The sequence below is a fragment of the Labrus bergylta genome, chromosome 13, assembly GCF_963930695.1.
Source record: "Labrus bergylta chromosome 13, fLabBer1.1, whole genome shotgun sequence".
Taxonomy (NCBI): Eukaryota; Metazoa; Chordata; class Actinopteri; order Labriformes; family Labridae; genus Labrus; species Labrus bergylta.
In genome coordinates, this window is record NC_089207.1 from 9703809 (window position 1) to 9730097 (window position 26289).

At 45.7% G+C, this 26289-nt stretch overlaps 19 non-coding genes across 19 annotated transcripts; 15 read left to right on the forward strand and 4 right to left on the reverse strand.

Annotated features, from left to right (window-relative positions):
* The first annotated feature begins 4581 nt into the window (after window positions 1-4581).
* On the forward strand, window positions 4582-4654 carry trnav-cac (transfer RNA valine (anticodon CAC)). Its single transcript has one exon. It is a non-coding gene; the product is annotated as a tRNA-Val (tRNA).
* Window positions 4655-6344: 1690 nt separating this feature from the next.
* trnav-cac (transfer RNA valine (anticodon CAC)) lies at window positions 6345-6417 on the forward strand. The gene has a single exon. It is a non-coding gene; the product is annotated as a tRNA-Val (tRNA).
* Window positions 6418-7818: 1401 nt separating this feature from the next.
* On the forward strand, window positions 7819-7891 carry trnav-cac (transfer RNA valine (anticodon CAC)). The gene has a single exon. It is a non-coding gene; the product is annotated as a tRNA-Val (tRNA).
* Window positions 7892-9103: 1212 nt separating this feature from the next.
* On the reverse strand, window positions 9104-9175 carry trnad-guc (transfer RNA aspartic acid (anticodon GUC)). The gene has a single exon. It is a non-coding gene; the product is annotated as a tRNA-Asp (tRNA).
* Window positions 9176-9292: 117 nt separating this feature from the next.
* On the forward strand, window positions 9293-9365 carry trnav-cac (transfer RNA valine (anticodon CAC)). The gene has a single exon. It is a non-coding gene; the product is annotated as a tRNA-Val (tRNA).
* A 1690-nt stretch (window positions 9366-11055) lies between these two features.
* trnav-cac (transfer RNA valine (anticodon CAC)) lies at window positions 11056-11128 on the forward strand. The gene has a single exon. It is a non-coding gene; the product is annotated as a tRNA-Val (tRNA).
* Window positions 11129-12514: 1386 nt separating this feature from the next.
* Window positions 12515-12587, forward strand: trnav-cac (transfer RNA valine (anticodon CAC)). Its single transcript has one exon. It is a non-coding gene; the product is annotated as a tRNA-Val (tRNA).
* A 673-nt stretch (window positions 12588-13260) lies between these two features.
* On the reverse strand, window positions 13261-13332 carry trnad-guc (transfer RNA aspartic acid (anticodon GUC)). Its single transcript has one exon. It is a non-coding gene; the product is annotated as a tRNA-Asp (tRNA).
* Window positions 13333-13449: 117 nt separating this feature from the next.
* On the forward strand, window positions 13450-13522 carry trnav-cac (transfer RNA valine (anticodon CAC)). The gene has a single exon. It is a non-coding gene; the product is annotated as a tRNA-Val (tRNA).
* Window positions 13523-14734: 1212 nt separating this feature from the next.
* Window positions 14735-14806, reverse strand: trnad-guc (transfer RNA aspartic acid (anticodon GUC)). The gene has a single exon. It is a non-coding gene; the product is annotated as a tRNA-Asp (tRNA).
* A 117-nt stretch (window positions 14807-14923) lies between these two features.
* trnav-cac (transfer RNA valine (anticodon CAC)) lies at window positions 14924-14996 on the forward strand. Its single transcript has one exon. It is a non-coding gene; the product is annotated as a tRNA-Val (tRNA).
* A 1690-nt stretch (window positions 14997-16686) lies between these two features.
* On the forward strand, window positions 16687-16759 carry trnav-cac (transfer RNA valine (anticodon CAC)). Its single transcript has one exon. It is a non-coding gene; the product is annotated as a tRNA-Val (tRNA).
* Window positions 16760-18160: 1401 nt separating this feature from the next.
* trnav-cac (transfer RNA valine (anticodon CAC)) lies at window positions 18161-18233 on the forward strand. Its single transcript has one exon. It is a non-coding gene; the product is annotated as a tRNA-Val (tRNA).
* A 1151-nt stretch (window positions 18234-19384) lies between these two features.
* Window positions 19385-19457, forward strand: trnav-cac (transfer RNA valine (anticodon CAC)). Its single transcript has one exon. It is a non-coding gene; the product is annotated as a tRNA-Val (tRNA).
* Window positions 19458-20669: 1212 nt separating this feature from the next.
* trnad-guc (transfer RNA aspartic acid (anticodon GUC)) lies at window positions 20670-20741 on the reverse strand. The gene has a single exon. It is a non-coding gene; the product is annotated as a tRNA-Asp (tRNA).
* Window positions 20742-20858: 117 nt separating this feature from the next.
* Window positions 20859-20931, forward strand: trnav-cac (transfer RNA valine (anticodon CAC)). The gene has a single exon. It is a non-coding gene; the product is annotated as a tRNA-Val (tRNA).
* A 1690-nt stretch (window positions 20932-22621) lies between these two features.
* trnav-cac (transfer RNA valine (anticodon CAC)) lies at window positions 22622-22694 on the forward strand. Its single transcript has one exon. It is a non-coding gene; the product is annotated as a tRNA-Val (tRNA).
* A 1277-nt stretch (window positions 22695-23971) lies between these two features.
* trnav-cac (transfer RNA valine (anticodon CAC)) lies at window positions 23972-24044 on the forward strand. The gene has a single exon. It is a non-coding gene; the product is annotated as a tRNA-Val (tRNA).
* A 1420-nt stretch (window positions 24045-25464) lies between these two features.
* trnav-cac (transfer RNA valine (anticodon CAC)) lies at window positions 25465-25537 on the forward strand. Its single transcript has one exon. It is a non-coding gene; the product is annotated as a tRNA-Val (tRNA).
* Window positions 25538-26289: the final 752 nt, after the last annotated feature.

Below are 26289 nucleotides of genomic sequence, written 5' to 3' on the forward strand. Positions count from 1 at the left end.
GTAGTATTTGAATGTTTATACTTAATAGATTATAATGTGCAAGGACTAAAGAGCTTATAGAGACGTGATGAGGGATGTGCACTCAGGGTTAGATTGAAATTCAGGGTCCAGGTTGATATGCTGGTCTGGTTTTATGAGGCGGTCTAGGGAATGAAACAGAGCAAGCAATAGTCATAAACACAAGGTGTACCTCTGTATAAATATATTTTTAATTTCACTTATGTCCCTGAATATGTGCTTTAATCACAATTAGATAATGAAACGTTTTGTTGCGTTAATGAATAACTGAAAACTATGATTGTGTGCTTAAAAAAAAATATTTACAAAAGGTTTTCTTCAAGAAAAGTCCTCCTGCAGGGCTCATGATCAGTGGTGATCCTAGAGTCTGGCCATGTCTCAGGGGGGGCCATGAGCAGTTGCCTGCCTTGCCTGTTGACAAACGGCCTCTGCTCATAATCACAAGTTCTTTTAATGCAAATCTGTGACTGATTGACAATTATGAAGAGGGAATCTCTGTGCTAAAAGTAGAGTAAAAATGCTCAGTTTGATGTAAAAAGCAGGCCGGGGAGTGTTGCAGAGTAATTTAGCAGACCACAGGCTGCACAATTCTTTTGCCTTTTTTTTTTTCTGTAACTTTTTCAGGGATGTCCTGTAAACAAATGCATTCTCCACTCTTGTCTCCAGAGTTTTCTCTCTCCGCCTCAGCACATGGGCAGCTCCTGAAAAAAGCTTGCCATTCATCCCCGCCTGCTGATGAAGCTTTATGAAAATAGCCGTGTTGTGAAACGGAGCCGTGTGGTTGTGAGGAGGAGAGATGTGTCATCTCTGAGCTGTGAGTCACGGGCTTGCAGCACATCGTCTCAACCTGAAGTCATGATGAGAAAACCACACAGCCGATCTGGAATCTGACAGTCACTCAGAGAGAGAGAGAGAGAGACTGAGGACCTGAACGATGTCGAGTCGAAGCCAAATTGATGACTAGATTTGGAAAAAAAGGTAACTGTTACCTTTTTCTGCCCTACAGCAGACATATTTTTAAAATAGATATTACCTGGGATTGTTGCTCTAACTTTAGCCTCACATGTTTTTCAAAGAGTTGAAAGAATTCTTTTAAAGGGATATTGCACCATTTTCTTACATAATCATTATCTGTCTAAGGTATGCATTATGAAAAAACACCTGCAAGCAGCTTAAAAAGATTAGAATAATGTAGTTTTTATATAATATTACAAATTAAAAGTCAATAACAATATGTCACATCTTCCATCATCTTTACAAAGCTGCGGTGGACGGATGTTTGCTCAGTGAGATGTGAGGTCAAAGGTCAGAGTAGAGAGCGATTCATCTGCTTTAGTTTTGCTGATCCATTATTGTCTCTGATTTATTAATCAAATTGAAACACGTCCTTATGACAGGCCTTGTAAAAAAAAATATATATATATATATATATATTAATCTTCCTGCACCAGTGTTATTATTTGAGGATGTTGGTGACCACGTTGACAACATGCTGACTCAGCTTGAACTTGTAGCCTGAACATTCATCTGAAAGATGCTCCTCTGACAGAAAGGCACAGGATGTAATGGAAGAGGATGCATTATGTAAAGTCTTGCTAACTCAATAATCAGCAGTATTTCTGAGGCAATGCTAGTGGCTTGTTGTGTGCAGAGCATCCTGGTTAATGTATGCCGGTATGATAACACAAGCAGGAGTACAGGGCTTTTAAAAACCAATATACAATAGCATTCAAAGGAAGGAATGTGTTGCTTACATTGTCGACATTTTCCAAGAACACTGATTGGAAATCCACTGGAAACACTTTACTTTTCCAGTGCCTAAATAGCATATATATATATATATATATATGTATATATATATATATATATATATATATATATATATATATATATATACACACTATAGTAGTCAAATATCTGCTGAAATAAAAGACTTATAAATCTAAAGAAGTCATGCTCTTCACTCCAGTATTGATTACTTTATAAAACTTTCACTACAGTATTATTTAAGTTGTTGCTAGTTCTGCTTTATTTCCTTGTTAATTGTTTAGCACCAAAACACCAAGTCAAGTGTGTAGATGTACTTGGCAATAAAACCCGATTCTGATTCTGATTCAGACCTTTTTATATCCCAAACTATATGTTCTTTCACATTCATATTTCTGTCACTAAAGTTTTCCTGCTGATAATATTTCTTTAAACTGTCAATACATTCTTACATTAACAATCCAAAGTGTGCAGACTCGTCTCCAGAAGTGACGTTATCAGTTATCCATCTTCATTTGTGTTCACCCAATATTTGGAGCGATCATCACAACATGTAAGATTTGTCTTAGTCTTTTCCAAACCTCAGTGTGTGTCAGAAGAACTCAGGCTGCAGCAGACTTGAAAGTAATGCTCTGCAACAATGGACGCCAACTCCTTCATCAAGACGAGAAAAAGAAAGACGACAGAGGAAAATGGAGGTCAGATTATAAAGGCAGATCTCCTGAGAGGCTGATTCATCAGGTTGTATCTCTGGCCTATTAACTCTCTATAAATAATTCCTATAAATGTGGAGCATAGTGAGGAGGATGAAATTCTTGTAAATTTCTGTTATGAAGACAGGTGGTTTAAAAAAATCTCACATTGTGCAGCACGTTGAGTCACTCCTGATGTCATTGTCATGTGACAGAAAATACAGACAAGTGCAAAAGCAAGGCAGCTTACGTAATCGTTCATTGTTATAGATTTTAACTAATTTTTAATTCAACTCGTCTTCTCATTATTGTTTTCTATGTGAAAATGTACATCTATTTCACATCCCTCCCACACATTCATCCACTTCCCCTTCTCCTTTTGTCTTTTCTTCAAGGCCGTGTCCTCTCACTATCACTCAGCAGTCCAAATGCAGTTTTAGGAAGTAATGTAATACATTAAATGAGATTACGGTCTAATCTCAAGGATGCACTGCAGGGACTCTGTAAGCAGCATTAATTCTCTTCTTGTAAGACAAGTCAATTGAACTCTTTAAAGTCCTTTTTGTAAAGACTCCAAGTCTCTCCAAGTGAATCAAACCTGGGAGTTAATTTACCAGTATGTCAGTCTGGGTTCCCAAACTTTGTCTGCCACGCTCTTCTTTGACAGAAGAACTCATTTTCAAGCTCTTCCACCCCCTCACCACATACACCAACAAGCCTTCATTAATCCCAGAAGGGTTGTTCAGTTTCACAGCCAACTGAGTCATTAAAAGAAGTCAAGACAATAGTATTAAAAGAAATGCTGAAAATATGTGCCAGTTTTTGCCACAGATCTTCTCAAGCGCTGGGGGTGCAGCTGTGAGACTGCCACTCTGAGTTCAGTTTCAGTGTCCAGTTTTATCTGTGTTTTGTCTCGCACAGGTGGAATATGGCAAAAGGAAGGAGTGTGTCTCTCTTCATTGTCCACTGATGATCAGGTGAAGCCGAGGGGGAGATAGGACTCGTCAGATTTTGTTGTCTTTGTTTTAATAGTTGTTGTGACGTCGTCTACTATAGATTTATTGCTAGTGTTACATTTACCTGGAAGTCCTCTCACAAACTTGACCTTGCTCTGCCAGTAGTGGATAATGATGAGCATTGTTTTTATTTAGCCTTTCCCCCCACCACCACCACTCCTCAAAACTTCAGGCCCCACAAATAGGAGGCATGGTCCCCACTTTAGAAATCCCTGGCTTAAAGAATGGTTATGGTGAATTTGACATCAGATTCAGTCTTTTCTTAAATTTTGTTTTACAACACTGACACCTTGTGGCCACTAATGGACATGACAGCAGTTTGTCACGGTCTCTATGGCAACACCAGATACAAAGGCAGGCCTTCAGCAGAGGGGACCTTGATTTAAACACAATGAGGTTATTCAGTTTGAAAGACGAGGACCTGATGTGTCCTCATCTCTGCTGATAAAAAGGTAGAACAAGTTTGTCTTGTTCTTTAAGCCCGTAAATAAATCATCTTTGTTATGTCAGTAACTGAAGCACATCAACACCCTGGGGCTAAAAGAATAAAGACTGATTCTTGATCTGTAGTCTTAAAGATTAACTCAAAGTACACAAGGAAGAAGAACATCCACTGAGAGACAGACCATGTAGCATCTTTAACTTTTAATGGACTAATTGATTGATTGAAATCTTGATTCTGAACTTGCTACTACAATAAAAGTAGAACTTTAATGAGCGCAGACTAAAGTAAGTAAAAGTCTGGGCTTATTTTCAAACAAAACAAAGACGTTAGTATGGGACCTGGCTTATATGCAGGAAGTCCATCAAAGTGCCAGGGAGTAATCAAGTGGTAAATGTAATCGCTTCACCCCAACTCCATGCTGGTGTCTCGAGTAGCTAGTCACACTGTTATAGATGACCAGCACACAGAATCGGTAGTCATAGCCAGGATGTCCTTCAAAGCTCGTGTCAAGGTCCAGAAATATTGTCTGTCGCTCTGAGCTTGCTAGGAGTATAACAATCAGACTGTGCCCAGTCCAATACTCAGGTCGGGTCGGGTAGTCGGGTCGACTACCTCACGAATGACCACGAAAAGCCTTTTGTCAGTTTCCGTAGTGTAGTGGTTATCACGTTCGCCTCACACGCGAAAGGTCCCCGGTTCGAGACCGGGCGGAAACAAGTGGTGGTTCTCTTTCTGCTGAGGATAATCTACTTTGGCGGACATGTCCGCTTGAATGCTAAGTCCTCACGCATCTCCCTTTTCACAGGCCTTCAGGTCACCTTTTGTAGCCTAATAGCAATTACCAATGGCATTTTAGGGGACCTGGCTTATATGCAGGAAGTCCATCAAAGTTGAGAGCAAAAGAGGCGCTGGGCATCTCCCGGAGGCAAACCTGGAACCTATGCTCTCATCTGATGACTACATAGCTTTGTGTTAATCTCTCAGAACATATCTGCTTATTGCGGCAGGAATCAATCAAGTGGTAAATGTAATCGCTCCACCCCAACTCCATGCTGGTGTCTCGAGTAGCTAGTCACACTGTTATAGATGACCAGCACACAGAAACGGTAGTCATAGCCAGGATGTCCTTCAAAGCTCGTGTCGAGGTCCAGAAATATTGTCTGTCGCTCTGAGCTTGCTAGGAGTATAAAAATCAGACTGTGCCCAGTCCAATACTCAGGCAACCTCACAATGTTTGGAGCACTGTGTCAACCATGGTGTGGGGTTTGATGATAAGTACAGCTGAGAGGGACTAAAAAATTCACTGTCACAATGACAATTTCTCACGCATCTCCCTTTTCACAGGCCTTCAGGTCACCTTTTGTAGCCCAATAGCAATTACCAATGGCATTTTAGGGGACCTGGCTTATATGCAGGAAGTCCATCAAAGTTGAGAGCAAAAGAGGCGCTGGGCATCTCCCGGAGGCAAACCTGGAACCTATGCTCTCATCTGACGACTACATAGCTTTGTGTTAATCTCTCAGAACATATCTGCTTATTGCGGCAGGGAGCAATCAAGTGGTAAATGTAATCGCTCCACCCCAACTCCATGCTGGTGTCTCGAGTAGCTAGTCACACTGTTATAGATGACCAGCACACAGAAACGGTAGTCATAGCCAGGATGTCCTTCAAAGCTCGTGTCGAGGTCCAGAAATATTGTCTGTCGCTCTGAGCTTGCTAGGAGTATAACAATCAGACTGTGCCCAGTCCAATACTCAGGCAACCTCACAATGTTTGGAGCACTGTGTCAACCATGGTGTGGGGTTTGATGATAAGTACAGCTGAGAGGGACTAAAAAATTCACTGTCACAATGCCAATTTCTCATTTTCTTTTATCTACCATGTATGAATTTCTCTCCTTGGCCCGTTTCCTTAATTTTTCCTCCTTCGAGGTACAGAGAGTTAACTTTTCCTCACCTCAGCTAGAGAGTAGGGCTAGCGTGAAGCACCTTCCTTAGGTGGCAAGTAATGGGACTGTTGGTAGAAAGAATATTTCTCCCCGTCTGGGAATCGATACTCAGGCAACCTCACAATGTTTGGAGCACTGTGTCAACCATGGTGTGGGGTTTGATGATAAGTACAGCTGAGAGGGACTAAAATATTCACTGTCACAATGCCAATTTCTCATTTTCTTTTATCTACCATGTATGAATTTCTCTCCTTGGCCCATTTCCTTAATTTTTCCTCCTTCGAGGTACAGAGAGTTAACTTTTCCTCACCTCACCTCAGCTAGAGAGTAGGGATAGCGTGAAGCACCTTCCTTAGGTGGCAAGTAATGGGACTGCTGGTAGAAAGAATATTTCTCCCCGTCGGGGAATCGAACCCCGGTCTTCCGCGTGACGAATGACCTCAAGAAGCCTTTCGTCAGTTTCCGTAGTGTAGTGGTTATCACGTTCGCCTCACACGTGAAAGGTCCCCGGTTCGAGACCGGGCGGAAACAAGTGGTGGTTCTCTTTCTGCTGAGGATAATCTCTTTTGGCGGACATGTCCGCTTGAATGCTAAGTCCTCACGCATCTCCCTTTTCACAGGCCTTCAGGTCACCTTTTGTAGCCCAATAGCAATTACCAATGGCATTTTAGGGGACCTGGCTTATATGCAGGAAGTCCATGAAAGTGCCAGGGAGCAATCAAGTGGTAAATGTAATCGCTTCACCCCAACTCCATGCTGGTGTCTCGAGTAGCTAGTCACACTGTTATAGATGACCAGCACACAGAATCGGTAGTCATAGCCAGGATGTCCTTCAAAGCTCGTGTCAAGGTCCAGAAATATTGTCTGTCGCTCTGAGCTTGCTAGGAGTATAACAATCAGACTGTGCCCAGTCCAATACTCAGGCAACCTCACAATGTTTGGAGCACTGTGTCAACCATGGTGTGGGGTTTGATGATAAGTACAGCTGAGAGGGACTAAAAAATTCACTGTCACAATGACAATTTCTCACGCATCTCCCTTTTCACAGGCCTTCAGGTCACCTTTTGTAGCCCAATAGCAATTACCAATGGCATTTTAGGGGACCTGGCTTATATGCAGGAAGTCCATCAAAGTTGAGAGCAAAAGAGGCGCTGGGCATCTCCCGGAGGCAAACCTGGAACCTATGCTCTCATCTGACGACTACATAGCTTTGTGTTAATCTCTCAGAACATATCTGCTTATTGCGGCAGGAATCAATCAAGTGGTAAATGTAATCGCTCCACCCCAACTCCAAGCTGGTGTCTCGAGTAGCTAGTCACACTGTTATAGATGACCAGCACACAGAAACGGTAGTCATAGCCAGGATGTCCTTCAAAGCTCGTGTCGAGGTCCAGAAATATTGTCTGTCGCTCTGAGCTTGCTAGGAGTATAACAATCAGACTGTGCCCAGTCCAATACTCAGGCAACCTCACAATGTTTGGAGCACTGTGTCAACCATGGTGTGGGGTTTGATGATAAGTACAGCTGAGAGGGACTAAAAAATTCACTGTCACAATGCCAATTTCTCATTTTCTTTTATCTACCATGTATGAATTTCTCTCCTTGGCCCATTTCCTTAATTTTTCCTCCTTCGAGGTACAGAGAGTTAACTTTTCCTCACCTCACCTCAGCTAGAGAGTAGGGCTAGCGTGAAGCACCTTCCTTAGGTGGCAAGTAATGGGACTGCTGGTAGAAAGAATATTTCTCCGCGTCGGGGAATCGAACCCCGGTCTTCCGCGTGACAGGCGGAGATACTGTCCACTATACTAACGAGGACTTCTGTGGTGTCACTTTTGGGTTGTGAACGGGCTGATGGTCTGAACCTGAGGAAAGCCTGTCCAACTTCGGGTCGGGTCGACTACCTGACGATTGACCACGAAAAGCCTTTTGTCAGTTTCCGTAGTGTAGTGGTTATCACGTTCGCCTCACACGCGAAAGGTCCCCGGTTCGAGACCGGGCGGAAACAAGTGGTGGTTGTCTTTCTGCTGAGGATAATCTCCTTTGGCGGACATGTCCGCTTGAATGCTAAGTCCTCACGCATCTCCCTTTTCACAGGCCTTCAGGTCACCTTTTGTAGCCCAATAGCAATTACCAATGGCATTTTAGGGGACCTGGCTTATATGCAGGAAGTCCATGAAAGTGCCAGGGAGCAATCAAGTGGTAAATGTAATCGCTTCACCCCAACTCCATGCTGGTGTCTCGAGTAGCTAGTCACACTGTTATAGATGACCAGCACACAGAATCGGTAGTCATAGCCAGGATGTCCTTCAAAGCTCGTGTCAAGGTCCAGAAATATTGTCTGTCGCTCTGAGCTTGCTAGGAGTATAACAATCAGACTGTGCCCAGTCCAATACTCAGGCAACCTCACAATGTTTGGAGCACTGTGTCAACCATGGTGTGGGGTTTGATGATAAGTACAGCTGAGAGGGACTAAAAAATTCACTGTCACAATGACAATTTCTCACGCATCTCCCTTTTCACAGGCCTTCAGGTCACTTTTTGTAGCCCAATAGCAATTACCAATGGCATTTTAGGGGACCTGGCTTATATGCAGGAAGTCCATCAAAGTTGAGAGCAAAAGAGGCGCTGGGCATCTCCCGGAGGCAAACCTGGAACCTATGCTCTCATCTGACGACTACATAGCTTTGTGTTAATCTCTCAGAACATATCTGCTTATTGCGGCAGGAATCAATCAAGTGGTAAATGTAATCGCTCCACCCCAACTCCAAGCTGGTGTCTCGAGTAGCTAGTCACACTGTTATGGATGACCAGCACACAGAAACGGTAGTCATAGCCAGGATGTCCTTCAAAGCTCGTGTCGAGGTCCAGAAATATTGTCTGTCGCTCTGAGCTTGCTAGGAGTATAACAATCAGACTGTGCCCAGTCCAATACTCAGGCAACCTCACAATGTTTGGAGCACTGTGTCAACCATGGTGTGGGGTTTGATGATAAGTACAGCTGAGAGGGACTAAAAAATTCACTGTCACAATGCCAATTTCTCATTTTCTTTTATCTACCATGTATGAATTTCTCTCCTTGGCCCATTTCCTTAATTTTTCCTCCTTCGAGGTACAGAGAGTTAACTTTTCCTCACCTCACCTCAGCTAGAGAGTAGGGCTAGCGTGAAGCACCTTCCTTAGGTGGCAAGTAATGGGACTGCTGGTAGAAAGAATATTTCTCCCCGTCGGGGAATCGAACCCCGGTCTTCCGCGTGACAGGCGGAGATACTGTCCACTATACTAACGAGGACTTCTGTGGTGTCACTTTTGGGTTGTGAACGGGCTGATGGTCTGAACCTGAGGAAAGCCTGTCCAACTTCGGGTCGGGTCGACTACCTGACGATTGACCACGAAAAGCCTTTTGTCAGTTTCCGTAGTGTAGTGGTTATCACGTTCGCCTCACACGCGAAAGGTCCCCGGTTCGAGACCGGGCGGAAACAAGTGGTGGTTGTCTTTCTGCTGAGGATAATCTCCTTTGGCGGACATGTCCGCTTGAATGCTAAGTCCTCACGCATCTCCCTTTTCACAGGCCTTCAGGTCACCTTTTGTAGCCCAATAGCAATTACCAATGGCATTTTAGGGGACCTGGCTTATATGCAGGAAGTCCATGAAAGTTGAGAGCAAAAGAGGCGCTGGGCATCTCCCGGAGGCAAACCTGGAACCTATGCTCTCATCTGACGACTACATAGCTTTGTGTTAATCTCTCAGAACATATCTGCTTATTGCGGCAGGGAGCAATCAAGTGGTAAATGTAATCGCTCCACCCCAACTCCATGCTGGTGTCTCGAGTAGCTAGTCACACTGTTATAGATGACCAGCACACAGAAACGGTAGTCATAGCCAGGATGTCCTTCAAAGCTCGTGTCGAGGTCCAGAAATATTGTCTGTCGCTCTGAGCTTGCTAGGAGTATAACAATCAGACTGTGCCCAGTCCAATACTCAGGCAACCTCACAATGTTTGGAGCACTGTGTCAACCATGGTGTGGGGTTTGATGATAAGTACAGCTGAGAGGGACTAAAAAATTCACTGTCACAATGACAATTTCTCACGCATCTCCCTTTTCACAGGCCTTCAGGTCACCTTTTGTAGCCCAATAGCAATTACCAATGGCATTTTAGGGGACCTGGCTTATATGCAGGAAGTCCATCAAAGTTGAGAGCAAAAGAGGCGCTGGGCATCTCCCGGAGGCAAACCTGGAACCTATGCTCTCATCTGACGACTACATAGCTTTGTGTTAATCTCTCAGAACATATCTGCTTATTGCGGCAGGGAGCAATCAAGTGGTAAATGTAATCGCTCCACCCCAACTCCATGCTGGTGTCTCGAGTAGCTAGTCACACTGTTATAGATGACCAGCACACAGAAACGGTAGTCATAGCCAGGATGTCCTTCAAAGCTCGTGTCGAGGTCCAGAAATATTGTCTGTCGCTCTGAGCTTGCTAGGAGTATAACAATCAGACTGTGCCCAGTCCAATACTCAGGCAACCTCACAATGTTTGGAGCACTGTGTCAACCATGGTGTGGGGTTTGATGATAAGTACAGCTGAGAGGGACTAAAAAATTCACTGTCACAATGCCAATTTCTCATTTTCTTTTATCTACCATGTATGAATTTCTCTCCTTGGCCCGTTTCCTTAATTTTTCCTCCTTCGAGGTACAGAGAGTTAACTTTTCCTCACCTCAGCTAGAGAGTAGGGCTAGCGTGAAGCACCTTCCTTAGGTGGCAAGTAATGGGACTGTTGGTAGAAAGAATATTTCTCCCCGTCTGGGAATCGATACTCAGGCAACCTCACAATGTTTGGAGCACTGTGTCAACCATGGTGTGGGGTTTGATGATAAGTACAGCTGAGAGGGACTAAAATATTCACTGTCACAATGCCAATTTCTCATTTTCTTTTATCTACCATGTATGAATTTCTCTCCTTGGCCCATTTCCTTAATTTTTCCTCCTTCGAGGTACAGAGAGTTAACTTTTCCTCACCTCACCTCAGCTAGAGAGTAGGGATAGCGTGAAGCACCTTCCTTAGGTGGCAAGTAATGGGACTGCTGGTAGAAAGAATATTTCTCCCCGTCGGGGAATCGAACCCCGGTCTTCCGCGTGACGAATGACCTCAAGAAGCCTTTCGTCAGTTTCCGTAGTGTAGTGGTTATCACGTTCGCCTCACACGCGAAAGGTCCCCGGTTCGAGACCGGGCGGAAACAAGTGGTGGTTCTCTTTCTGCTGAGGATAATCTCTTTTGGCGGACATGTCCGCTTGAATGCTAAGTCCTCACGCATCTCCCTTTTCACAGGCCTTCAGGTCACCTTTTGTAGCCCAATAGCAATTACCAATGGCATTTTAGGGGACCTGGCTTATATGCAGGAAGTCCATGAAAGTGCCAGGGAGCAATCAAGTGGTAAATGTGGTAAATGAGGCAACCTCACAATGTTTGGAGCACTGTGTCAACCATGGTGTGGGGTTTGATGATAAGTACAGCTGAGAGGGACTAAAAAATTCACTGTCACAATGACAATTTCTCACGCATCTCCCTTTTCACAGGCCTTCAGGTCACCTTTTGTAGCCCAATAGCAATTACCAATGGCATTTTAGGGGACCTGGCTTATATGCAGGAAGTCCATCAAAGTTGAGAGCAAAAGAGGCGCTGGGCATCTCCCGGAGGCAAACCTGGAACCTATGCTCTCATCTGACGACTACATAGCTTTGTGTTAATCTCTCAGAACATATCTGCTTATTGCGGCAGGGAGCAATCAAGTGGTAAATGTAATCGCTCCACCCCAACTCCATGCTGGTGTAATTTTTCCTCCTTCGAGGTACAGAGAGTTAACTTTTCCTCACCTCAGCTAGAGAGTAGGGCTAGCGTGAAGCACCTTCCTTAGGTGGCAAGTAATGGGACTGTTGGTAGAAAGAATATTTCTCCCCGTCTGGGAATCGATACTCAGGCAACCTCACAATGTTTGGAGCACTGTGTCAACCATGGTGTGGGGTTTGATGATAAGTACAGCTGAGAGGGACTAAAAAATTCACTGTCACAATGCCAATTTCTCATTTTCTTTTATCTACCATGTATGAATTTCTCTCCTTGGCCCGTTTCCTTAATTTTTCCTCCTTCGAGGTACAGAGAGTTAACTTTTCCTCACCTCAGCTAGAGAGTAGGGCTAGCGTGAAGCACCTTCCTTAGGTGGCAAGTAATGGGACTGTTGGTAGAAAGAATATTTCTCCCCGTCTGGGAATCGATACTCAGGCAACCTCACAATGTTTGGAGCACTGTGTCAACCATGGTGTGGGGTTTGATGATAAGTACAGCTGAGAGGGACTAAAATATTCACTGTCACAATGCCAATTTCTCATTTTCTTTTATCTACCATGTATGAATTTCTCTCCTTGGCCCATTTCCTTAATTTTTCCTCCTTCGAGGTACAGAGAGTTAACTTTTCCTCACCTCACCTCAGCTAGAGAGTAGGGATAGCGTGAAGCACCTTCCTTAGGTGGCAAGTAATGGGACTGCTGGTAGAAAGAATATTTCTCCCCGTCGGGGAATCGAACCCCGGTCTTCCGCGTGACGAATGACCTCAAGAAGCCTTTCGTCAGTTTCCGTAGTGTAGTGGTTATCACGTTCGCCTCACACGCGAAAGGTCCCCGGTTCGAGACCGGGCGGAAACAAGTGGTGGTTCTCTTTCTGCTGAGGATAATCTCTTTTGGCGGACATGTCCGCTTGAATGCTAAGTCCTCACGCATCTCCCTTTTCACAGGCCTTCAGGTCACCTTTTGTAGCCCAATAGCAATTACCAATGGCATTTTAGGGGACCTGGCTTATATGCAGGAAGTCCATGAAAGTGCCAGGGAGCAATCAAGTGGTAAATGTAATCGCTTCACCCCAACTCCATGCTGGTGTCTCGAGTAGCTAGTCACACTGTTATAGATGACCAGCACACAGAAACGGTAGTCATAGCCAGGATGTCCTTCAAAGCTCGTGTCGAGGTCCAGAAATATTGTCTGTCGCTCTGAGCTTGCTAGGAGTATAACAATCAGACTGTGCCCAGTCCAATACTCAGGCAACCTCACAATGTTTGGAGCACTGTGTCAACCATGGTGTGGGGTTTGATGATAAGTACAGCTGAGAGGGACTAAAAAATTCACTGTCACAATGCCAATTTCTCATTTTCTTTTATCTACCATGTATGAATTTCTCTCCTTGGCCCATTTCCTTAATTTTTCCTCCTTCGAGGTACAGAGAGTTAACTTTTCCTCACCTCACCTCAGCTAGAGAGTAGGGCTAGCGTGAAGCACCTTCCTTAGGTGGCAAGTAATGGGACTGCTGGTAGAAAGAATATTTCTCCCCGTCGGGGAATCGAACCCCGGTCTTCCGCGTGACAGGCGGAGATACTGTCCACTATACTAACGAGGACTTCTGTGGTGTCACTTTTGGGTTGTGAACGGGCTGATGGTCTGAACCTGAGGAAAGCCTGTCCAACTTCGGGTCGGGTCGACTACCTGACGATTGACCACGAAAAGCCTTTTGTCAGTTTCCGTAGTGTAGTGGTTATCACGTTCGCCTCACACGCGACAGGTCCCCGGTTCGAGACCGGGCGGAAACAAGTGGTGGTTGTCTTTCTGCTGAGGATAATCTCCTTTGGCGGACATGTCCGCTTGAATGCTAAGTCCTCACGCATCTCCCTTTTCACAGGCCTTCAGGTCACCTTTTGTAGCCCAATAGCAATTACCAATGGCATTTTAGGGGACCTGGCTTATATGCAGGAAGTCCATGAAAGTGCCAGGGAGCAATCAAGTGGTAAATGTAATCGCTTCACCCCAACTCCATGCTGGTGTCTCGAGTAGCTAGTCACACTGTTATAGATGACCAGCACACAGAATCGGTAGTCATAGCCAGGATGTCCTTCAAAGCTCGTGTCAAGGTCCAGAAATATTGTCTGTCGCTCTGAGCTTGCTAGGAGTATAACAATCAGACTGTGCCCAGTCCAATACTCAGGCAACCTCACAATGTTTGGAGCACTGTGTCAACCATGGTGTGGGGTTTGATGATAAGTACAGCTGAGAGGGACTAAAAAATTCACTGTCACAATGACAATTTCTCACGCATCTCCCTTTTCACAGGCCTTCAGGTCACCTTTTGTAGCCCAATAGCAATTACCAATGGCATTTTAGGGGACCTGGCTTATATGCAGGAAGTCCATCAAAGTTGAGAGCAAAAGAGGCGCTGGGCATCTCCCGGAGGCAAACCTGGAACCTATGCTCTCATCTGACGACTACATAGCTTTGTGTTAATCTCTCAGAACATATCTGCTTATTGCGGCAGGAATCAATCAAGTGGTAAATGTAATCGCTCCACCCCAACTCCAAGCTGGTGTCTCGAGTAGCTAGTCACACTGTTATGGATGACCAGCACACAGAAACGGTAGTCATAGCCAGGATGTCCTTCAAAGCTCGTGTCGAGGTCCAGAAATATTGTCTGTCGCTCTGAGCTTGCTAGGAGTATAACAATCAGACTGTGCCCAGTCCAATACTCAGGCAACCTCACAATGTTTGGAGCACTGTGTCAACCATGGTGTGGGGTTTGATGATAAGTACAGCTGAGAGGGACTAAAAAATTCACTGTCACAATGCCAATTTCTCATTTTCTTTTATCTACCATGTATGAATTTCTCTCCTTGGCCCATTTCCTTAATTTTTCCTCCTTCGAGGTACAGAGAGTTAACTTTTCCTCACCTCACCTCAGCTAGAGAGTAGGGCTAGCGTGAAGCACCTTCCTTAGGTGGCAAGTAATGGGACTGCTGGTAGAAAGAATATTTCTCCCCGTCGGGGAATCGAACCCCGGTCTTCCGCGTGACAGGCGGAGATACTGTCCACTATACTAACGAGGACTTCTGTGGTGTCACTTTTGGGTTGTGAACGGGCTGATGGTCTGAACCTGAGGAAAGCCTGTCCAACTTCGGGTCGGGTCGACTACCTGACGATTGACCACGAAAAGCCTTTTGTCAGTTTCCGTAGTGTAGTGGTTATCACGTTCGCCTCACACGCGAAAGGTCCCCGGTTCGAGACCGGGCGGAAACAAGTGGTGGTTGTCTTTCTGCTGAGGATAATCTCCTTTGGCGGACATGTCCGCTTGAATGCTAAGTCCTCACGCATCTCCCTTTTCACAGGCCTTCAGGTCACCTTTTGTAGCCCAATAGCAATTACCAATGGCATTTTAGGGGACCTGGCTTATATGCAGGAAGTCCATCAAAGTTGAGAGCAAAAGAGGCGCTGGGCATCTCCCGGAGGCAAACCTGGAACCTATGCTCTCATCTGACGACTACATAGCTTTGTGTTAATCTCTCAGAACATATCTGCTTATTGCGGCAGGGAGCAATCAAGTGGTAAATGTAATCGCTCCACCCCAACTCCATGCTGGTGTCTCGAGTAGCTAGTCACACTGTTATAGATGACCAGCACACAGAAACGGTAGTCATAGCCAGGATGTCCTTCAAAGCTCGTGTCGAGGTCCAGAAATATTGTCTGTCGCTCTGAGCTTGCTAGGAGTATAACAATCAGACTGTGCCCAGTCCAATACTCAGGCAACCTCACAATGTTTGGAGCACTGTGTCAACCATGGTGTGGGGTTTGATGATAAGTACAGCTGAGAGGGACTAAAAAATTCACTGTCACAATGACAATTTCTCACGCATCTCCCTTTTCACAGGCCTTCAGGTCACCTTTTGTAGCCCAATAGCAATTACCAATGGCATTTTAGGGGACCTGGCTTATATGCAGGAAGTCCATCAAAGTTGAGAGCAAAAGAGGCGCTGGGCATCTCCCGGAGGCAAACCTGGAACCTATGCTCTCATCTGACGACTACATAGCTTTGTGTTAATCTCTCAGAACATATCTGCTTATTGCGGCAGGGAGCAATCAAGTGGTAAATGTAATCGCTCCACCCCAACTCCATGCTGGTGTCTCGAGTAGCTAGTCACACTGTTATAGATGACCAGCACACAGAAACGGTAGTCATAGCCAGGATGTCCTTCAAAGCTCGTGTCGAGGTCCAGAAATATTGTCTGTCGCTCTGAGCTTGCTAGGAGTATAACAATCAGACTGTGCCCAGTCCAATACTCAGGCAACCTCACAATGTTTGGAGCACTGTGTCAACCATGGTGTGGGGTTTGATGATAAGTACAGCTGAGAGGGACTAAAAAATTCACTGTCACAATGCCAATTTCTCATTTTCTTTTATCTACCATGTATGAATTTCTCTCCTTGGCCCGTTTCCTTAATTTTTCCTCCTTCGAGGTACAGAGAGTTAACTTTTCCTCACCTCAGCTAGAGAGTAGGGCTAGCGTGAAGCACCTTCCTTAGGTGGCAAGTAATGGGACTGTTGGTAGAAAGAATATTTCTCCCCGTCTGGGAATCGATACTCAGGCAACCTCACAATGTTTGGAGCACTGTGTCAACCATGGTGTGGGGTTTGATGATAAGTACAGCTGAGAGGGACTAAAATATTCACTGTCACAATGCCAATTTCTCATTTTCTTTTATCTACCATGTATGAATTTCTCTCCTTGGCCCATTTCCTTAATTTTTCCTCCTTCGAGGTACAGAGAGTTAACTTTTCCTCACCTCACCTCAGCTAGAGAGTAGGGATAGCGTGAAGCACCTTCCTTAGGTGGCAAGTAATGGGACTGCTGGTAGAAAGAATATTTCTCCCCGTCGGGGAATCGAACCCCGGTCTTCCGCGTGACGAATGACCTCAAGAAGCCTTTCGTCAGTTTCCGTAGTGTAGTGGTTATCACGTTCGCCTCACACGCGAAAGGTCCCTGGTTCGAGACCGGGCGGAAACAAGTGGTGGTTCTCTTTCTGCTGAGGATAATCTCTTTTGGCGGACATGTCCGCTTGAATGCTAAGTCCTCACGCATCTCCCTTTTCACAGGCCTTCAGGTCACCTTTTGTAGCCCAATAGCAATTACCAATGGCATTTTAGGGGACCTGGCTTATATGCAGGAAGTCCATGAAAGTGCCAGGGAGCAATCAAGTGGTAAATGTAATCGCTTCACCCCAACTCCATGCTGGTGTCTCGAGTAGCTAGTCACACTGTTATAGATGACCAGCACACAGAATCGGTAGTCATAGCCAGGATGTCCTTCAAAGCTCGTGTCAAGGTCCAGAAATATTGTCTGTCGCTCTGAGCTTGCTAGGAGTATAACAATCAGACTGTGCCCAGTCCAATACTCAGGCAACCTCACAATGTTTGGAGCACTGTGTCAACCATGGTGTGGGGTTTGATGATAAGTACAGCTGAGAGGGACTAAAAAATTCACTGTCACAATGACAATTTCTCACGCATCTCCCTTTTCACAGGCCTTCAGGTCACCTTTTGTAGCCCAATAGCAATTACCAATGGCATTTTAGGGGACCTGGCTTATATGCAGGAAGTCCATCAAAGTTGAGAGCAAAAGAGGCGCTGGGCATCTCCCGGAGGCAAACCTGGAACCTATGCTCTCATCTGACGACTACATAGCTTTGTGTTAATCTCTCAGAACATATCTGCTTATTGCGGCAGGAATCAATCAAGTGGTAAATGTAATCGCTCCACCCCAACTCCAAGCTGGTGTCTCGAGTAGCTAGTCACACTGTTATAGATGACCAGCACACAGAAACGGTAGTCATAGCCAGGATGTCCTTCAAAGCTCGTGTCGAGGTCCAGAAATATTGTCTGTCGCTCTGAGCTTGCTAGGAGTATAACAATCAGACTGTGCCCAGTCCAATACTCAGGCAACCTCACAATGTTTGGAGCACTGTGTCAACCATGGTGTGGGGTTTGATGATAAGTACAGCTGAGAGGGACTAAAAAATTCACTGTCACAATGTCAATTTCTCATTTTCTTTTATCTACCATGTATGAATTTCTCTCCTTGGCCCATTTCCTTAATTTTTCCTCCTTCGAGGTACAGAGAGTTAACTTTTCCTCACCTCACCTCAGCTAGAGAGTAGGGCTAGCGTGAAGCACCTTCCTTAGGTGGCAAGTAATGGGACTGCTGGTAGAAAGAATATTTCTCCGCGTCGGGGAATCGAACCCCGGTCTTCCGCGTGACAGGCGGAGATACTGTCCACTATACTAACGAGGACTTCTGTGGTGTCACTTTTGGGTTGTGAACGGGCTGATGGTCTGAACCTGAGGAAAGCCTGTCCAACTTCGGGTCGGGTCGACTACCTGACGATTGACCACGAAAAGCCTTTTGTCAGTTTCCGTAGTGTAGTGGTTATCACGTTCGCCTCACACGCGAAAGGTCCCCGGTTCGAGACCGGGCGGAAACAAGTGGTGGTTGTCTTTCTGCTGAGGATAATCTCCTTTGGCGGACATGTCCGCTTGAATGCTAAGTCCTCACGCATCTCCCTTTTCACAGGCCTTCAGGTCACCTTTTGTAGCCCAATAGCAATTACCAATGGCATTTTAGGGGACCTGGCTTATATGCAGGAAGTCCATCAAAGTTGAGAGCAAAAGAGGTGCTGGGCATCTCCCGGAGGCAAACCTGGAACCTATGCTCTCATCTGACGACTACATAGCTTTGTGTTAATCTCTCAGAACATATCTGCTTATTGCGGCAGGGAGCAATCAAGTGGTAAATGTAATCGCTCCACCCCAACTCCATGCTGGTGTCTCGAGTAGCTAGTCACACTGTTATAGATGACCAGCACACAGAAACGGTAGTCATAGCCAGGATGTCCTTCAAAGCTCGTGTCGAGGTCCAGAAATATTGTCTGTCGCTCTGAGCTTGCTAGGAGTATAACAATCAGACTGTGCCCAGTCCAATACTCAGGCAACCTCACAATGTTTGGAGCACTGTGTCAACCATGGTGTGGGGTTTGATGATAAGTACAGCTGAGAGGGACTAAAAAATTCACTGTCACAATGCCAATTTCTCATTTTCTTTTATCTACCATGTATGAATTTCTCTCCTTGGCCCGTTTCCTTAATTTTTCCTCCTTCGAGGTACAGAGAGTTAACTTTTCCTCACCTCAGCTAGAGAGTAGGGCTAGCGTGAAGCACCTTCCTTAGGTGGCAAGTAATGGGACTGTTGGTAGAAAGAATATTTCTCCCCGTCTGGGAATCGATACTCAGGCAACCTCACAATGTTTGGAGCACTGTGTCAACCATGGTGTGGGGTTTGATAATAAGTACAGCTGAGAGGGACTAAAATATTCACTGTCACAATGCCAATTTCTCATTTTCTTTTATCTACCATGTATGAATTTCTCTCCTTGGCCCATTTCCTTAATTTTTCCTCCTTCGAGGTACAGAGAGTTAACTTTTCCTCACCTCACCTCAGCTAGAGAGTAGGGATAGCGTGAAGCACCTTCCTTAGGTGGCAAGTAATGGGACTGCTGGTAGAAAGAATATTTCTCCCCGTCGGGGAATCGAACCCCGGTCTTCCGCGTGACGAATGACCTCAAGAAGCCTTTCGTCAGTTTCCGTAGTGTAGTGGTTATCACGTTCGCCTCACACGCGAAAGGTCCCCGGTTCGAGACCGGGCGGAAACAAGTGGTGGTTCTCTTTCTGCTGAGGATAATCTCTTTTGGCGGACATGTCCGCTTGAATGCTAAGTCCTCACGCATCTCCCTTTTCACAGGCCTTCAGGTCACCTTTTGTAGCCCAATAGCAATTACCAATGGCATTTTAGGGGACCTGGCTTATATGCAGGAAGTCCATGAAAGTGCCAGGGAGCAATCAAGTGGTAAATGTAATCGCTTCACCCCAACTCCATGCTGGTGTCTCGAGTAGCTAGTCACACTGTTATAGATGACCAGCACACAGAATCGGTAGTCATAGCCAGGATGTCCTTCAAAGCTCGTGTCAAGGTCCAGAAATATTGTCTGTCGCTCTGAGCTTGCTAGGAGTATAACAATCAGACTGTGCCCAGTCCAATACTCAGGCAACCTCACAATGTTTGGAGCACTGTGTCAACCATGGTGTGGGGTTTGATGATAAGTACAGCTGAGAGGGACTAAAAAATTCACTGTCACAATGACAATTTCTCACGCATCTCCCTTTTCACAGGCCTTCAGGTCACCTTTTGTAGCCCAATAGCAATTACCAATGGCATTTTAGGGGACCTGGCTTATATGCAGGAAGTCCATCAAAGTTGAGAGCAAAAGAGGCGCTGGGCATCTCCCGGAGGCAAACCTGGAACCTATGCTCTCATCTGACGACTACATAGCTTTGTGTTAATCTCTCAGAACATATCTGCTTATTGCGGCAGGAATCAATCAAGTGGTAAATGTAATCGCTCCACCCCAACTCCAAGCTGGTGTCTCGAGTAGCTAGTCACACTGTTATAGATGACCAGCACACAGAAACGGTAGTCATAGCCAGGATGTCCTTCAAAGCTCGTGTCGAGGTCCAGAAATATTGTCTGTCGCTCTGAGCTTGCTAGGAGTATAACAATCAGACTGTGCCCAGTCCAATACTCAGGCAACCTCACAATGTTTGGAGCACTGTGTCAACCATGGTGTGGGGTTTGATGATAAGTACAGCTGAGAGGGACTAAAAAATTCACTGTCACAATGTCAATTTCTCATTTTCTTTTATCTACCATGTATGAATTTCTCTCCTTGGCCCATTTCCTTAATTTTTCCTCCTTCGAGGTACAGAGAGTTAACTTTTCCTCACCTCACCTCAGCTAGAGAGTAGGGCTAGCGTGAAGCACCTTCCTTAGGTGGCAAGTAATGGGACTGCTGGTAGAAAGAATATTTCTCCCCGTCGGGGAATCGAACCCCGGTCTTCCGCGTGACAGGCGGAGATACTGTCCACTATACTAACGAGGACTTCTGTGGTGTCACTTTTGGGTTGTGAACGGGCTGATGGTCTGAACCTGAGGAAAGCCTGTCCAACTTCGGGTCGGGTCGACTACCTGACGATTGACCACGAAAAGCCTTTTGTCAGTTTCCGTAGTGTAGTGGTTATCACGTTCGCCTCACACGCGAAAGGTCCCCGGTTCGAGACCGGGCGGAAACAAGTGGTGGTTGTCTTTCTGCTGAGGATAATCTCCTTTGGCGGACATGTCCGCTTGAATGCTAAGTCCTCACGCATCTCCCTTTTCACAGGCCTTCAGGTCACCTTTTGTAGCCCAATAGCAATTACCAATGGCATTTTAGGGGACCTGGCTTATATGCAGGAAGTCCATCAAAGTTGAGAGCAAAAGAGGCGCTGGGCATCTCCCGGAGGCAAACCTGGAACCTATGCTCTCATCTGACGACTACATAGCTTTGTGTTAATCTCTCAGAACATATCTGCTTATTGCGGCAGGGAGCAATCAAGTGGTAAATGTAATCGCTCCACCCCAACTCCATGCTGGTGTCTCGAGTAGCTAGTCACACTGTTATAGATGACCAGCACACAGAAACGGTAGTCATAGCCAGGATGTCCTTCAAAGCTCGTGTTGAGGTCCAGAAATATTGTCTGTCGCTCTGAGCTTGCTAGGAGTATAACAATCAGACTGTGCCCAGTCCAATACTCAGGCAACCTCACAATGTTTGGAGCACTGTGTCAACCATGGTGTGGGGTTTGATGATAAGTACAGCTGAGAGGGACTAAAAAATTCACTGTCACAATGACAATTTCTCACGCATCTCCCTTTTCACAGGCCTTCAGGTCACCTTTTGTAGCCCAATAGCAATTACCAATGGCATTTTAGGGGACCTGGCTTATATGCAGGAAGTCCATCAAAGTTGAGAGCAAAAGAGGCGCTGGGCATCTCCCGGAGGCAAACCTGGAACCTATGCTCTCATCTGACGACTACATAGCTTTGTGTTAATCTCTCAGAACATATCTGCTTATTGCGGCAGGGAGCAATCAAGTGGTAAATGTAATCGCTCCACCCCAACTCCATGCTGGTGTCTCGAGTAGCTAGTCACACTGTTATAGATGACCAGCACACAGAAACGGTAGTCATAGCCAGGATGTCCTTCAAAGCTCGTGTCGAGGTCCAGAAATATTGTCTGTCGCTCTGAGCTTGCTAGGAGTATAACAATCAGACTGTGCCCAGTCCAATACTCAGGCAACCTCACAATGTTTGGAGCACTGTGTCAACCATGGTGTGGGGTTTGATGATAAGTACAGCTGAGAGGGACTAAAAAATTCACTGTCACAATGCCAATTTCTCATTTTCTTTTATCTACCATGTATGAATTTCTCTCCTTGGCCCGTTTCCTTAATTTTTCCTCCTTCGAGGTACAGAGAGTTAACTTTTCCTCACCTCAGCTAGAGAGTAGGGCTAGCGTGAAGCACCTTCCTTAGGTGGCAAGTAATGGGACTGTTGGTAGAAAGAATATTTCTCCCCGTCTGGGAATCGATACTCAGGCAACCTCACAATGTTTGGAGCACTGTGTCAACCATGGTGTGGGGTTTGATGATAAGTACAGCTGAGAGGGACTAAAATATTCACTGTCACAATGCCAATTTCTCATTTTCTTTTATCTACCATGTATGAATTTCTCTCCTTGGCCCATTTCCTTAATTTTTCCTCCTTCGAGGTACAGAGAGTTAACTTTTCCTCACCTCACCTCAGCTAGAGAGTAGGGATAGCGTGAAGCACCTTCCTTAGGTGGCAAGTAATGGGACTGCTGGTAGAAAGAATATTTCTCCCCGTCGGGGAATCGAACCCCGGTCTTCCGCATGACGAATGACCTCAAGAAGCCTTTCGTCAGTTTCCGTAGTGTAGTGGTTATCACGTTCGCCTCACACGCGAAAGGTCCCCGGTTCGAGACCGGGCGGAAACAAGTGGTGGTTCTCTTTCTGCTGAGGATAATCTCTTTTGGCGGACATGTCCGCTTGAATGCTAAGTCCTCACGCATCTCCCTTTTCACAGGCCTTCAGGTCACCTTTTGTAGCCCAATAGCAATTACCAATGGCATTTTAGGGGACCTGGCTTATATGCAGGAAGTCCATGAAAGTGCCAGGGAGCAATCAAGTGGTAAATGTAATCGCTTCACCCCAACTCCATGCTGGTGTCTCGAGTAGCTAGTCACACTGTTATAGATGACCAGCACACAGAATCGGTAGTCATAGCCAGGATGTCCTTCAAAGCTCGTGTCAAGGTCCAGAAATATTGTCTGTCGCTCTGAGCTTGCTAGGAGTATAACAATCAGACTGTGCCCAGTCCAATACTCAGGCAACCTCACAATGTTTGGAGCACTGTGTCAACCATGGTGTGGGGTTTGATGATAAGTACAGCTGAGAGGGACTAAAAAATTCACTGTCACAATGACAATTTCTCACGCATCTCCCTTTTCACAGGCCTTCAGGTCACCTTTTGTAGCCCAATAGCAATTACCAATGGCATTTTAGGGGACCTGGCTTATATGCAGGAAGTCCATCAAAGTTGAGAGCAAAAGAGGCGCTGGGCATCTCCCGGAGGCAAACCTGGAACCTATGCTCTCATCTGACGACTACATAGCTTTGTGTTAATCTCTCAGAACATATCTGCTTATTGCGGCAGGAATCAATCAAGTGGTAAATGTAATCGCTCCACCCCAACTCCAAGCTGGTGTCTCGAGTAGCTAGTCACACTGTTATAGATGACCAGCACACAGAAACGGTAGTCATAGCCAGGATGTCCTTCAAAGCTCGTGTCGAGGTCCAGAAATATTGTCTGTCGCTCTGAGCTTGCTAGGAGTATAACAATCAGACTGTGCCCAGTCCAATACTCAGGCAACCTCACAATGTTTGGAGCACTGTGTCAACCATGGTGTGGGGTTTGATGATAAGTACAGCTGAGAGGGACTAAAATATTCACTGTCACAATGCCAATTTCTCATTTTCTTTTATCTACCATGTATGAATTTCTCTCCTTGGCCCATTTCCTTAATTTTTCCTCCTTCGAGGTACAGAGAGTTAACTTTTCCTCACCTCACCTCAGCTAGAGAGTAGGGATAGCGTGAAGCACCTTCCTTAGGTGGCAAGTAATGGGACTGCTGGTAGAAAGAATATTTCTCCCCGTCGGGGAATCGAACCCCGGTCTTCCGCGTGACGAATGACCTCAAGAAGCCTTTCGTCAGTTTCCGTAGTGTAGTGGTTATCACGTTCGACTCACACGCGAAAGGTCCCCGGTTCGAGACTGGGCGGAAACAAGTGGTGGTTCTCTTTCTGCTGAGGATAATCTCCTTTGGCGGACATGTCCGCTTGAATGCTAAGTCCTCACGCATCTCCCTTTTCACAGGCCTTCAGGTCACCTTTTGTAGCCCAATAGCAATTACCAATGGCATTTTAGGGGACCTGGCTTATATGCAGGAAGTCCATCAAAGTTGAGAGCAAAAGAGGCGCTGGGCATCTCCCGGAGGCAAACCTGGAACCTATGCTCTCATCTGACGACTACATAGCTTTGTGTTAATCTCTCAGAACATATCTGCTTATTGCGGCAGGAATCAATCAAGTGGTAAATGTAATCGCTCCACCCCAACTCCAAGCTGGTGTCTCGAGTAGCTAGTCACACTGTTATAGATGACCAGCACACAGAAACGGTAGTCATAGCCAGGATGTCCTTCAAAGCTCGTGTCGAGGTCCAGAAATATTGTCTGTCGCTCTGAGCTTGCTAGGAGTATAACAATCAGACTGTGCCCAGTCCAATACTCAGGCAACCTCACAATGTTTGGAGCACTGTGTCAACCATGGTGTGGGGTTTGATGATAAGTACAGCTGAGAGGTACTAAAAAATTCACTGTCACAATGACAATTTCTCAGCTAGAGAGTAGGGCTAGCGTGAAGCACCTTCCTTAGGTGGCAAGTAATGGGACTGTTGGTAGAAAGAATATTTGTCCCCGTCTGGGAATCGAGTAATGCAAGTAATGGGACTGTTGGTAGAAAGAATATTTCTCCCCGTCTGGGAATCGATACTCAGGCAACCTCACAATGTTTGGAGTACTGTGTCAACCATGGTGTGGGGTTTGATGATAAGTACAGCTGAGAGGGACTAAAATATTCACTGTCACAATGCCAATTTCTCATTTTCTTTTATCTACCATGTATGAATTTCTCTCCTTGGCCCATTTCCTTAATTTTTCCTCCTTCGAGGTACAGAGAGTTAACTTTTCCTCACCTCACCTCAGCTAGAGAGTAGGGCTAGCGTGAAGCACCTTCCTTAGGTGGCAAGTAATGGGACTGTTGGTAGAAAGAATATTTCTCCCTGTCTGGGAATCGATACTCAGGCAACCTCACAATGTTTGGAGCACTGTGTCAACCATGGTGTGGGGTTTGATGATAAGTACAGCTGAGAGGGACTAACATATTCACTGTCACAATGCCAATTTCTCATTTTCTTTTATCTACCATGTATGAATTTCTCTCCTTGGCCCATTTCCTTAATTTTTCCTCCTTCGAGGTACAGAGAGTTAACTTTTCCTCACCTCACCTCAGCTAGAGAGTGGGGCTAGCGTGAAGCACCTTCCTTAGGTGGCAAGTAATGGGACTGCTGGTAGAAAGAATATTTCTCCCCGTCGGGGAATCGAACCCCGGTCTTCCGCGTGACGAATGACCTCAAGAAGCCTTTCGTCAGTTTCCGTAGTGTAGTGGTTATCATGTTCGCCTCACACGCGAAAGGTCCACGGTTCGAGACCGGGTGGAAACAAGTGGTGGTTCTCTTTCTGCTGAGGATAATCTCTTTTGGCGGACATGTCCGCTTGAATGCTAAGTCCTCACGCAGGGACCGCATCTCCCTTTTCACAGGCCTTCAGGTCACCTTTTGTAGCCCAATAGCAATTACCAATGGCATTTTAGGGGACCTGGCTTATATGCAGGAAGTCCATGAAAGTGCCAGGGAGCAATCAAGTGGTAAATGTAATCGCTTCACCCCAACTCCATGCTGGTGTCTCGAGTAGCTAGTCACACTGTTATAGATGACCAGCACACAGAATCGGTAGTCATAGCCAGGATGTCCTTCAAAGCTCGTGTCAAGGTCCAGAAATATTGTCTGTCGCTCTGAGCTTGCTAGGAGTATAACAATCAGACTGTGCCCAGTCCAATACTCAGGCAACCTCACAATGTTTGGAGCACTGTGTCAACCATGGTGTGGGGTTTGATGATAAGTACAGCTGAGAGGGACTAAAAAATTCACTGTCACAATGACAATTTCTCAGCTAGAGAGTAGGGCTAGCGTGAAGCACCTTCCTTAGGTGGCAAGTAATGGGACTGTTGGTAGAAAGAATATTTCTCCCCGTCTGGGAATCGATACTCAGGCAACCTCACAATGTTTGGAGCACTGTGTCAACCATAGTGTGGGGTTTGATGATAAGTACAGCTGAGAGGGACTAACATATTCACTGTCACAATGCCAATTTCTCATTTTCTTTTATCTACCATGTATGAATTTCTCTCCTTGGC